The sequence below is a fragment of the Gymnogyps californianus genome, chromosome 3 (assembly GCF_018139145.2).
Source record: "Gymnogyps californianus isolate 813 chromosome 3, ASM1813914v2, whole genome shotgun sequence".
Lineage (NCBI taxonomy): Eukaryota > Metazoa > Chordata > Aves > Accipitriformes > Cathartidae > Gymnogyps > Gymnogyps californianus.
This window is the reverse complement of record NC_059473.1, coordinates 97,004,595-97,018,931: the sequence shown is the minus strand read 5'-3', so window position 1 is coordinate 97,018,931 and position 14,337 is coordinate 97,004,595.

Here is a 14,337-nt window from a genome sequence, read left to right as displayed (position 1 = left end):
ATTATTAAACACCCACAGAAGCACTTTCAAGTCCTAGTGTTGGCACCACCGTTATAAAGATGGTTGTAACTGCTTTTGTATTTGTTATGGCATCTGTGGATTTATCGAACACCTAGAAAAGTACATTATCTGTGTTGCTATGTAGGAAGTTATGTGAGTTAAGACATAATGATATTTCTTTGAAAACCAAACCTAATTTATTAGGAAAAAAAGCACCAGTTTTTCAGCATCTTTTTTCATTCTGAAGTACTTTTTTCCGCCACTTAGTTCAACAGAGTTGTGACACATAAGGTGCAGGGAAGGAAGACTAAATTATGGAAAACTTTGACCTATTTTCTTGGAGGAATTTTAACATACCTATTCTTTTAAGAGCTCCTCATCAAAAGGCAGTATTCTTTCTTAAGTGACATTTGGTACAAAGTTCAATTTAATGTTACAAAGTTTCATGGGTATTTTTGTATTTGAATTTTGAAATTTAATTTATGGCCATTTTGTCTCAAAATTTCCAAAAATCACTCTTGTTAATACCATATGTTACGTTTGTGCTCTCTATTGAGGAAAAAAAAAAAACCTGCAAAAATTATGATTCATTTTATTTTCTCTTAAAGAAAATGCTTTAGCACTTATTTTCTTCCTTTTTTTTCACTGTTGAGGAAGCTTCTTACCAGTCCTTCTTTTCAGTACGTTGTAATGTACATACAGTGAAAATCTGAGCGATTAAGCAAGTAAATATAATTTTTCCAATAAAATATAAATAAATATTTAAAATATGAGGTAGCTGAAAAGCTAGCAGCTTTAACTCAAAGTCAACAAAATAATTTAGCAATTGCACCTGAAATTATGGCTTGACAAATCAGAACATCCCATTCCATTCCGTCTTTCATTTTTTAAAGTGTTTCAGGATTTCTCAGGGTTTTTGTTAATGCTAACATAGTTCTATACCATAAACATTTTGATTTAAGATAGTCAATACCCTCAGACATCCTTTATTACTAACAAGAAGCAGATATGTTCCCAGCGGTCAGATGTGAACATGTAATTTAGAATGAAATTAATCAAAAATGGTATTATATCTTTCTGTCCGTTGTCTGCAAAGGATTAGCTCAAATGTAAATATCTGTATAGAATAAGCCCATATTTGATCAGATGACCAAATGTTATGTCTGAATAAAAATTAAAATTTCAAGACATTTTGGTAGCAGATCTTTTTCCTTTCTGGATCAGAAACAAATAGCTTGTAAATCACCTCAACCCAAAATCCCAAATCAAACCACTTCCTAATTTTTAATTTAGCTATTATAAAAACTACAATTCAGGTTTTCAGGTAATGTTAACCAGAAGCTTTTCACATCTTCATCTCTCATTAGGTATTCACTGACCCAAAACTTGTGTTCTAGGTTGAGCTGAATAGCTTTCTACACCCTGCTAATCATATGGAATTCTCCATTGACTAATGAGAGCTTAGATAACTAGCTTTTTGTCTAGACACCTTATTGTGCCAACTGGATCCCAGCTATGAGCCTTTACTCAGCAAACGCCTTTGTGAAGAAGTTCCTTATGTGTTACCAAAGCGTAAGAGAAAAAAAAAAAAAGCTTGAGGAATTTGCCATAGCTGAATGTGTCATATTCAAACAATCTTTCAGATTAGTTGTGTCTGTGCCCATTTATTAGCTTTATCTGTTCTTGATCTTATGAGTAGATTAAATTCTATTGCATCTGTCTTTCTCTCATTTCTGTCTATGGTGACACAAACATTTTAATGACTTCTTTTTTGAATCTTCCATGATTGTTCTTCATCTGATTTTTTCTTTGTATCTTAGGATTTGGAAAAGAAATGGCTATCTATCTTACAGTATACTCTAAAACCTTGGCTACTGTATATATCTAGATTTGGCTTTTTTTAATCTATCTTCAGCATTTGATTTCAGCTTTATCCAAGGCCAGGGAGCAGAACCTGTCAGTCGATGGCTATCTTGTTCACCTTAACCCCACATATCACTGTTAAATGAAAAAACAAAAAAAGAAGAAACAGGAATCTGACTACACTCTCTATCTCTGACTACACAACAAATAAATTTATGTCAGTGGGATTCTTCTTGCACAGCTGATTAATTCTTTCTTTGCGTGCTTGTAAGTGTTTCTGAGTTCTCAAGTATTCTTAGATCCAATATTGATGTTTCTGGCCTAATTTTCTGAATAATTATTTCTTTTTTACTTAACCCTCAGAATTTATTTCTGCCATTTTCTTCCTTACATTCTTTTTCTCTTTGCTCATTTGGAAAGCTATTCGCAGTTTTGATGTTTGGGGTCAAGGCCCCCTCTTAACTGAGTCACTCCTGTTAGATTGCTAGCGTATCACCACTTATATGTTATCTGTCAGTATTTTAGTGAGATGTTTAAAGAAGAATTTTATACATTAAAGTAGACAAAGTTGGGACACAGTCTATTTTCTTAAATGAGAGGGAGACATCGTCCATTAACAAGAGAAGTCTTACTGAGCTGAAAGACTAATTGAAAGCTTCTGTTAGGAATTATGACAAGTGTTCTTTGCAGCATAGATACAATTAATACATAAATCCATTACTTGCCCCCAAGAAAATATTTTAGTGCAACACCAATCTCTCTCTCTTTAATTGGCTTCTTCAGCAATTCCCTTTCATTTATAAAAAGACAGAGAAATTCATTAGATATTTTATATGTCACCTCTGGGTTCTGACCTACATACATTTTAAGGGAAGCTCTTAAAAATTTGACTGGGACATCTACTAATGTTGCTATTGGAATAGTGCCCAGGACAACTCATGACTGGCAATTCTGGGTGCTATAATAATAGCAGTAAGTCTTCCTTCTGCAAAATAACTGCTGCCTGATACTCTGTTCATTACACAGTATTGCATTATCTGAGTCTGTTGAATTATATTTAATTAAATCCTTCTGTAGACTCTGGATTTGATGATGTGGTTAAACAAAACCCTATGTTGAACAGTCCTCCCAAATATATTTTGTTTATTGCTCTTGGAACATTGTACTCCCAGTGCCTTTTTTTTTTTTTTTAGAGGTGTTAGAATTGAAGGGAGCAGGAGATGGGATGCCTCTTCTGTTTCACCTTATGGTGTGGCAAGAGAGGAACTCACTTGGTGAAGATATTCATGTAACCAGCTGTTAAGCAGTTTTACTTTGAATCCATCCCTACGTTTTCTTCAACAATCAAACATCAGCTAATAACAGAGTACTCTTTCTACAGTTTCCATCACTTGGTAAAATTGTCCTACAGATTCTTCATTCTAGCCTGTCTTCTCAATGGCTGTGCCTCTGTTACATGGTGTTTGTGGTAAGACAAACTTGTGATAACTTGTGATAAGACAAACTTTTTGAACAGTACAAATATCAAAGGGAAAATACCTGTCTAGACACCATCCTGGAGAAGGTATGGGGATTTTGGCTATATCAACTGCTGAATAAAGATTCTTCTGGTTTTCATGGGCTCATTCATCTTCTATAAATGCGTATATCTGTTTGTTTTCAACTTGACATCAGTTAATATCTAAGGACAATACAAGAGGTAAGTGTATAGTGTGAGATAAGGAGCTTATCTCCTCTCTCCTAGTGTAGATTCAGTCTGCCATTCATACTTAAGCTCATTGAAAGGAAACCAAATGAATTCTTTATGCAGGGTCTTGGAGCTAAGTAACTCAGGAGATTTGTCTGTCAGTACTTCTGATTCTGGCTTGCAAAGTAATCATGAATCTGTCTTTACCATTTGGCATTTGAAACTATGCCTACTTCATTTAAAATGCTAATATGCTTTAGTTTTCCGTTGCAAATGCAGTTTCAATTTCAGAGGTAATGGGGAGAGACACATTGTAGAAAAGTCTGTAGGTAACTGTTTAACTCTGGTATGTTGAGATCTGGTAATTCATTATCTAAAATATTTCTGTTAAATAGTATTTCAGCTTAAGAATTCAGGTTTTCTTTTCCACCACTGTTAGAAACAAGCTGGCAATATGGGCCCAATAAATCTTTCTTTTACCGTTAGTTTATTTTTTGTTGTTTTTTATCTATTTTTGAAAACTTTTTTTCCTCCCCAGAGACTTATAGGACTACTAGTGATGCTAGTGTTTGTGATTAAAATTTAGATATCCATATAGACCATACTTTGAGGAATGTCGTAATCTAATACAACTTGTCTTGAAACAATTAGACAGATTAGATGCAGTCTCAGTGTATTTCAGTTTCTTTACAACCTGTCTCCTTTTTATTTAACATTATTAATTCTTTCAAGGTGGTGAGAACTAGACATATCTTTAAAGTAATTTGATTATTTTATGCTTGAAACAGTCCTATTCCTTATTAGTACTTCTAAACTCTTTCTCGATCTTAGTATAGAGAGGTTAAACCATTGCATCATTAATATTTAAGGCAGACTAAAAGGAAAGAGATGCTTATAAAGTCCAGACATCTTTGTCACTGATATAATAGTACATAGAGACAATTTTCTTCATAAGAACAGGAAGATAGTTCTGTCTGTTCCATGTTGGATCATTTATCTCTGTTACATTGATGAATTCATTTTGGTGACAATACTTTGTCTGAATAATGAAAAGCTGGATGAGATAGCCTGATGGTCAAGATGGAATACTTAAATTTTCTCCCAGTTACAGGAAAGCTTATTTTTAAGATTCAGTGTTCAGGTAATCCATCTCATTTTTCTCTCTGTTTCTTTCTCTCTGTACATTCTAGCTTTTTCACCACACTTCTAGAGAATCCATTATCATACTGTTTATAACCATTGGTTTACTATTTTGTTAAACAACAGCTTTCCTCACCCTCATCAACTAATATTTTTACCTATGTTATAAGAAATTTTTGAAAATCAGGTATTCTGCTGTAGCTTTGGTGCACGTTATTTTGTCAGTTACACCAAGTTTATCAGTACACCACAGAGCAGAATTTGTGACATTTTTTTTTTCTTTTGAAGAAGCTAGCAGTTCAGAAGTGGTAACCATTTGATTTAATGGGATGATAAATAGATTTATATAGTCAATGAGTGTTTAATTCTAGAAGACATAATTAGGTTATCTAATTTGACTTGCTGATTAACATAAACTGTAGAATTGGATGCCTTTAGTCCCGTACTAAACTCACTGACTTATATATAACTAAAGCATTTCCAAAAAAGGACATCCATTCATAAATTAAAGGTGTCAAGAGATATATAATTGGCCACAATTTGAGTAAATGTTAAACTAGTAACTCAATTTAAAGTTACCTCTATGTGAATTTGCCTGACTGTAACTTCGTTATGCTTTTCTCTCATGGACTACAGACCCTTTCAGTATTCAGATTTGTCTCTCTGTAAAGGTACAGAGTACTAGTAAAGTTATTAAATGTACTTCTTCACTGAAATGAAGAGTTGTCTTGAGAAGCTTGTCTTTTCATATACCAAATTGTTTGAATTGGTAAAAGTGAAGACCTAGAATAAAACAGATCATAGTAAGACATAAGGAAAAAAAAAACACAAAGAACCACACCTCCCTGTTTCCACTGATTTATCTCTTGTGGGGAGCTATTTTCATAGTAAAAAAAGAAAAATTTTCACATTTGGTAGTATTTTAAATCTATCATGTGCTCACTGGTACAAATAAATAACTTCTGTAAATCTTAGTAGCCCTATGTAGCATATATATATGTAGACTTACACAGTCTTAGCCTGGTTGGTAATGACAGAAAGGGACTGCCTTGCCTGATGCGCCAGTTCTCCTCCTCCTCTGAATTAAATTTTCAATAATTTTAATTAAAATGACTCATCATCATAAAGATAAATCTGTTAATGTATATAAAGGGGACAACCATAACTGAAGAGTTGTAAATGAAAGAGAAAGCTATTCATAGACAGAGTGAGAAAGAAGATGGAAGGGTGATTTGCAGATGTTTATATTCTTCCTGCAGTGTTGAAACAATAGTGCTGCTAGTGGGATTGAAACGTACAAACTGAAAGATTTCACAGATCTTAGAACAAATCTTAGTCAGCAGCAACTGCCTAACTAAATGAAATCGTCCATAGAAAACCAGTGACAAAGTTGCTTTTGGAAATTAAAAAAAAAAAAAAATCACTCAACGCAACCATCTTAAACAGAATGTACTTTGTATAGGTTTACCACTGTGTTTTTAGTTTTAAATTGAAGTCATTCTTCAAAATAGAATACAAATTCTGCTGCTTTTATTCGATCAAATACATAGGGATTATAAGCCTTCCTTTACTGTAACCTGTTGATTTTGTCTTGTCTCTGTATCAAAAAACGTGTTTAGTTCATAGAGAATGTGAGTTATTAATAGAATGACCTCCTGAAAAAAACTGGACAGAACAATTTTCTGTTAAAACCTGGATTTAGCCAACTATGGCTAAAATATGGCTCTCACTCTAGGCTATTGCAGAGTACTCATGTGGTCAACAGGACAATTCAGATTCTCAAATAGAGGCATGTGCTCTGCCAAACGTGATTCTAACAGCTCTTTTGTGTTGAATAATTTATGGTTTCATATAACTGATGTTCTCTCTCGCTGCTGACACTTCATGAAAAAGGAATTTGAACATATGATTGACTATATGCAGCCTGCTAAGCAACCTTTAACCAAATTGACTGAGTAGTGTCAGCTTGTCCTTGATAGGATTTCTAGGGTATATTAAAAAACCAGATAAACTTCACCTCTATGAAAATGAGCATCAGAGGTATTTTAGATAACATATCAACTAAACTCTATGTTTTCCCTGTTTAGGAAGATTAATGTGTTCCTGATATTTGTCAAATACCACTGCACAAAGGTGAAATTTTCTCTTGTGGAATGGTTGCATATAGTGCTTTGAACAGTATTTTTTTCTTAAGCAGTTAATAGAAGATTCAGATGGACAACTAGAATGCTGTCATTAAAGTTTCAGTGTAATTACAGATAGATGTTACACAGAAAATCCCCTCCTAACTTCAATTCTCCTCCTGATTTCTGGTTAAAATCCACTTATAGCCTGAGACTTTAAAAACTAGTATTTATCTTCTCCTTCAGCCTAATTTATTTAGAAGAACCAGTTCTTCTCCAGGAATTGTTTTTTAACATAGTGTGTTTCAAAAGCCTATTTCACTGGATAGTATAAAATAATCTCTACCCTTTTTCTAGTATGTAAAATAACCCTAAAATTGAAACCCATTAAGACCTTATATCTTCAGTTTCCTGCTGCTATGTGTCATCATCACTGGCTTCATCTATCTCATCTTTTGAAGTCGTGCCCTAATTCTCTTTCAAGACATCAGCATCAACCCTCAGACCAGGTTGCAGCCACTTGTGTAAGTCGCCTGCTTGTAACCTCCCCCTATGAATTTTAAGTAATCTCCTTCTTATCACCACTCCTTTTTGGGCTGTAATCACAATCTTTAGTACTAGCTTATGTCTTTCTGGTACCCCTAGGATCTACAAATAGAACTCTTAGCCTTCATATGCAAACTTTTAATAAATATTACATCTTTCTCTGATATCTTTTCTTTAAATGGAATTTTGCTAATTCTCATTAAATTTAAAAAAAAAAAGTTTCATTAACAGTATTAAAAAGAAAACATACTATTATCTTGCCCAGGCATGCTCTATACTTTTCTCTTTGAGATAACTTATGTTTGTCTCATTTTTTTCTAATAAGAAGATTAATGATTTTTGTTGGCAAATATAGAGAAATATATAAAAATATGGACATGATTGTCTGTACTTATTTCTGATGTTATCCTAGCCTTTATTTCTGTTGATTTAATTATGGAAAGCTTCAAGTTACAAAACCCAGCCTTAAACATTTCTTAGAAACTTTGAAGTTTCAACATCAATTCAAAATTCACTACAGAACCAGCCTCTTAATTAAAAGTGGATCAACATTTAATTTCAGGTAAAAATTGTGATTTAATTCTGGAATAATCACCCTTTTTATTTTTCATAATTCATTGTAACAATAGATACCTTTTTATCCAGAGGTTTAAGTATAACAATGTTATCTTTGCCAAAATTCTGTATGACATCTATTTCCTTTTTACTGATATTATTACTTATTCTACGATTAAAGCTCATTTTAGATATATTCATCCGAATTAATTTAGCATAGGTTCCTACAAAATAATAGTAAGAAGAAAGAATAAATCTACTATGAAACTTAATTTTTTTATTTCCATAACTTGAATTAGTCTTGTGCTTAGAATAATCATTATTAATACATTCGGAAGTTGGATTTCGCAATATTTTAACTGAAAATCTTTCAGACTGTCATCTTAGAGCTGAAACAAGTATCTTCTCAAAATATTAAGAATGTAATAGAAGATTGAGTAGAGCTTGATTTGCAGTGATAAATTGCTTTCTTGTTTTTCTTATAGAAAATGACAGGGGTTTTATGCAATTCAGGGAAAAGTAAGATATATGATGACATACTAGTGGTCATATCCTCTTTGTTTTTCAAAATAGTTCAAAAATATTGCGCACATATTAAAATACATACTGTGGTGGGTTGACCCTGGCTAGATGCCAGGTGCCCACGAAAGCTGCTCTATCACTCCCCCTCCTCAACTGGACAGGGGAGAAAAAAATAAAACGAAAGGCTCGTGGGTCGAGATAAGGACAGGGAGATCACTCACCAATTACCGTCACGGGCAAAACAGACTCGACTTGGGGAAAAATTAGTTTAATTTATTACTAGTCAGATCTGAGCAGGATAATGAGAAATAAAACCAAAGCTTAAAACACCTTCCCCCCACCCCTCCCTTCTTCCCAGGCTTAACTTTACTCCTGATTTTCTCTACCTCCTCCCCCCTGCGCCACGCAGGGGGACGGGGAATGGGGGTTTGGGTCAGTTCATCACACGTTGTCTCTGCCGCTCCTTCCTCAGGGGGAGGACTCCTCACACTCTTCCCCTGCTCCAGTGTGGGGTCCCTCCCACAGGAGACAGTCCTCCACAAACTTCTCCAATGTGAGTCCTTCCCGCGGGCTACAGTTCTTCACAAACTGCTCCAGCATGGGTCCCTTCCACAGGGTACAGTCCTTCAGGAACAGACTGCTCCAGCGTGGGTCCCCCGCGGGGTCACAAGTCCTGCCAGCAAACCTGCTTCAGCGTGGGCTCCTCTCTCCACGGGTCTGCAGGTCCTGCCAGGAGCCTGCTCCAGCGCGGGCTTCCCAAGGGGTCACAGCCTCCTTTGGGCATCCATCTGCTCCGGCGTGGGGTCCTCCACGGGCTGCAGGTGGATATCTGCTCCACCGTGGACCTCCATGGGCTGTAGGGGGACAGCCTGCCTCACCATGGTCTTCACCACAGGCTGCAGGGGAATCTCTCTGCTCCGGCGCCTGGAGCACCTCCTCCCCCTCCTTCTTCCCTGACCTTGGTGTCTGCAGAGTTGTTGCTCTCACATCTTCCCACTCCGCTCTCTCTCTGGCTGCAACTGCAACTCCCCTATAACTTCTTTTCCCTTTCTTAAATATGTTATCCCAGAGGCGCTACCACTGTTGCTGATGGGCTCGGCCTTGGCTAGCGGCGGGTCCGTCTTGGAACCCACTGGCATTAACTTTATCAGACATAGGGGAAGCTTCTGGCATCTTCTCACAGAGGCCACCCCTGTAGCCCCCCCCGCTACCAAAACCTTGCCACGCAAACCCAATACACATACAAACCCAGTGATGGCTAAAACAAATCTTAGGAAAGGATTCAGAGTGTAACTCCAGCAAGGGCAAGTTGGAGGTAGAAAGCAAAACTTGGATTTTTTTATTTTGTGGACAAGTGAACAACTTATTCTGCAGCAAATCAATACATATTGATTTTTAAAAGGTCTGAGCATGGCATAACCCATACAGTCAGTACCACTGTACCCTGATTCCTGAATTGGTCACGCCTTCATGCTCATTTGTATGAAGATCCTACTGTGCTGTTTGTCACAAACTTAATATTCCTGTTCATGTGCCCTACAGCAAATAGTCATCTCATTCCTTCCTCAGAGAGACTGAATTGACTATAGGAGAATTACAGTAGATTTAGGTTTTAAGCTGGAAAATGCTTCTCTCGTCACCAGAAAGAGAGGGAATTATACCTATAACAAACTTCCCCCCCCCCCCTCCTTTTTTTCCCAGGTGAGGACTTTCTCCAGATATATATATAAGATTCAATTTGCCTGAATAACATGAGAACGAAGAGCTGTACTTGGATAGTAAGTATTTTACGTGCAGGTCATGCTAGTGACATACATGCACAGAGGCTATAAATAATTTCATAACATTAATAAACCATGTAGTGTGTATAGCATATGCATAAAACATCATAAAAAGGTGTTCCTCTGTCCAAAAATGACTCATCTGTTTGCAAGAATTATGTTCTAAATCCTAACAGAAAAAAATACAAAGTGGATTTTTTGTCGTTGTTGGGGTTTTTGTGTTTTGTTTTTTTTGTTTTAAATTGCTTTCCATTTGAACCACCATTCAAAACCTCTGACATCACTGACAAGCATTTTGCCTGTCAGTCTCAACAAATTAAATACACCATCTCTGTCTGCCATTGTACATTTACAAAGGGTCAGTATACAAAATATCAATTCCTTAGATGTCCCTGCTAGGATTTACTTAATAAAAAAACTATCAGCTTATTGATATCTTCTGCTCAATAATCATATTTTAAAATCATTTTATGATATGCCTCATCAAGCTGCTGCTTCATTTCTTACTGCATAATTTTGACAGAACTGTTTGGAAAATCAATGCCTCAGAGCTGTGTTTGGATTTACTGCTGAATCCAATTACAGTGTATTATCATAAAAAGCATCAAAGTGAAATTTATTGATGGTGCTTGTTTAGTGAGCATGCAACTGTTAACTCTAAATATAAATATTTTAATGGCATAACAAAAGAGCAAAGAGAAATAAACTCTAATCTGGCACAACAAACCACTTACTTTCAGTTATAAACAAAGACCTTAAGAGCACTGTACTATACAAAGGTCTGCTCTTACCTGTCAACATTACCATACAGAAGCACAAGCCTTAAAAATGTTATCGTTATTATTTTATTATTACTGTTATTGATTTTATCTAAATAAGAGACATCAAGTATATGCTATTATTTATACCACTGAAAAAATACTATTTGATATTATAGGTTCAAGAGCACTTAAAGCAATGTAATTTGCCTGTCCAAAATCCCAGATGAGACTGATATGTTTCTGCCTCAGACAGCCATCAACCTAATTGCTATTCCAAATTAAAAACTGGCTTATAAGAATCAGTCATTTTGTACATTAAGAAATTGGGCTACTGAATTTGTTTTCATGTACATCTGAGGTGCCTCAGCAGTCTGTGCTACGCTATCTTCGATTCTGTGGATCTTTGCAAAAGGACAAATAATCATCTCTTTGTAAGGATACACAATGAGAAACCTTATAGAGCTTCCATGTCAGCATTAGAGTGAATGAGGGATCTTGCACAAATGGGTGCTAGAATAACCTGAGACTTTAAAGAGTAGGAGCAAACAGGAAAAGGAAAATAAAATTGAATGCAAAACTTAAATTACACAATAACTTTTCATCTCTTTTAGCATCTATATGAGATACCTTTTTGGATGAGTCTAATATGATTTTTTTTTATATATTTCTCATAGGAAGAATAAATATGTTTGGTGTGTTGATATTTTTTAAATTTTCAATAGTCTATAAAGAACTCTATACGTCAGTATGTTATACCATCATTTCAAAGGAAAACTTAAAATATATAAATTTATTTTTAAAAAAACCCAAACAATAAATTCTGATGTTTTGTGTTGTTCATACTTCTTTGTTAACAAAATTGATTTGATATGTTATCAAATGAACAGAGTTTAATAAATCTTTTGATGACTAGATCATTTCTTAGTTCTACTCAGACATATATTCATTTCAAGGTTACAGTTTTTACATTTAATTTTCACTTATTTTGTTAGTTTATTTTTACTTTTGGCTTTGCTATTCTGGTCCTCAACTGCTGTATTTATTACTTTGGGTCTCTGTTGAAGATTCCTTGTACTTTTAGATTCTTTAGATGGAGATGGGAAATAAATTTCTGCTCCAAAATCCTTTTAAACTGCCTGAAAAAATCTAAAATCATATAAATATCTAACTTGATAAATGGAACAGTCAGAATAGGGCATTTAAAACAAGTAATAGTGACTCAGGATGTGATTACATACCTGTAAAGATAGACATAAAATTGGATGGAACTGTCTCTAGCCTTGAAAGTAAAATTCTCTTCCTTAAGAGTCACTCTTTGACTACAAAACTGTAGTACTTTTCAGAGTATCATGGTAGAGCAACAATGTGATCCAGTGTTTAGGGTTATAAATCCCCCTCTGAATAGTACAGTACGTATCTCAGAATATTTTTCCAGTTTAAAGCTTCCAGTTTAGAGGTCTAAATTTGCATAAACCAAATAATTTTCCAAGGTTAACACATTTTACAGCGTTTATTGATTAATTTATACTAGTAATATTTACCTATTTGTTAGTTACCAAGGATTACTTGAATTTAAACATAGCTTGCCCACTGTGTGCTTATGGCTATTTCAATACAAAACTAAACCTTCACTTCTGTGCAAGTATTTTAACTTGCTACATATTGTCTCTCCTAGGGGATTGTATTGATTAAGGGAAAGAAGCCAGATGTTGGAAGTCAGGAATGGAATAGCACTTCTAAATGAAAATAGTATGTAACTGCTGATGGTACATAGTTACTTCTTTAGCAAAATCAGCATTTAGAGAATTTGAGCAAGTCACTTAAATTGTAGTAACTTAAAAAACTTCTAAATGCCTTAAACACAAATAATTGAGCTCCTCAAATGTATTTTCTATTTTGTGTAGGAGTCTACATCCTCATCCATAACAAATAAACAAAAATTTATATTCAGTCATCTGTTGAGATTTAGCAACTTAAAGCAATGCCCACTAGACAGTATTTATTCATTAAAATTGCACTACAAAACAATTGCACAAGCCAAACAGCTTCTCATTACTTCCTTTGCAGTGTCACACAACAGTAACAAGTCAGTGCACATATCAGATCAAAAACATTTATCCTCTCCTTAGTTCCACCAAACATAATCAGAAGTCTCAGTGTTGATGTCAGCAAGTAGTAATACTTAGTGGGACTTAGTGGTGGATCAGACCTTATAATTAATCTAAATTCCATTAAGAAGTACCAAAGTGAAAGAGATCCAAAGTTATACAAGTGTGACAGCTCAAATTGTGAATAATGGACACCAAAAACACTCACCACCTCTGCAAAAGGCTCTGCTTTTATTTTCACACCAATGAAAACACAGGAAGATACTTGAATGTTAAAGGTCTAAGGTCAATGACCTTTCTCTCCCTCTTTTTTCTCTCTAAAGTTCATCTAGTTACAGATGGTATTAGTGATTAGAACAAATAATATCTGTACAGCTGCATACAGTGATAAATACTATTAAAGTATTTCAATGTGGAAGGAAAGACAGAAAAAGCAGCAGAAGGTTCCAAGGACAAAATTTTAAAAGTATCATTCATTCAAAGGAGAAATGGGATATCATATACAAAGGGCTGGATGACAATAAAAAAGCTGTGGTATTAAACTAATTATTATAAAATGTAGGAAGATGCATTTAGGGAATAATAATGAAAATTAAATTAACAGCTTGGAGTGTCATGTTCTTACATAGGTGGTTCTTGGATAGTTTCAGTACTCAGTACAATAAATAAGATTAGTCTTTAGGGCATTATATTTAACCTAACAAATGTTTAAGAAAGATTTCAACAAGGTAGGAGCTGGATCTACAGGTCTTGTCACTTCAAAGGTCAGCACATCTCTGCAAACCCACCAAACTAGTCTACTAGAAATTTTGCAAAAATGTCATATTTCTGTACTAATGAACATTAGCAGTTGGTAACAACTGAGAAAGACCTCAGAATAGTAACCAATTAGTAAGTTATTATAAATGTAAGGCACAATCATAACATGTCTGTGGGAAAGGCAAATGTGGGCCAATGTTGTATCACTGGAGGTATTACTACACAGAAAATTATAAAGCCATGTCACAATGCTCAGTGAGATCTCATCTTCCAGAAAGATTGCAATTCTGCACCTGCAGAGGTTAAGCTGGAAGACATAACAATGCTAGATTGTTTTTATTTCAATTAAATACTTTCCTCACAATGTTTACAAACTGAAAATTTAATAGGAAAATTTCTCACTCACGTAACTTATGATTGATGGAAAACCAGGAACAAGTCTAATAATATATTTTCTATACCATTCTATCTATATCAGCTTTGGCTAGCCTT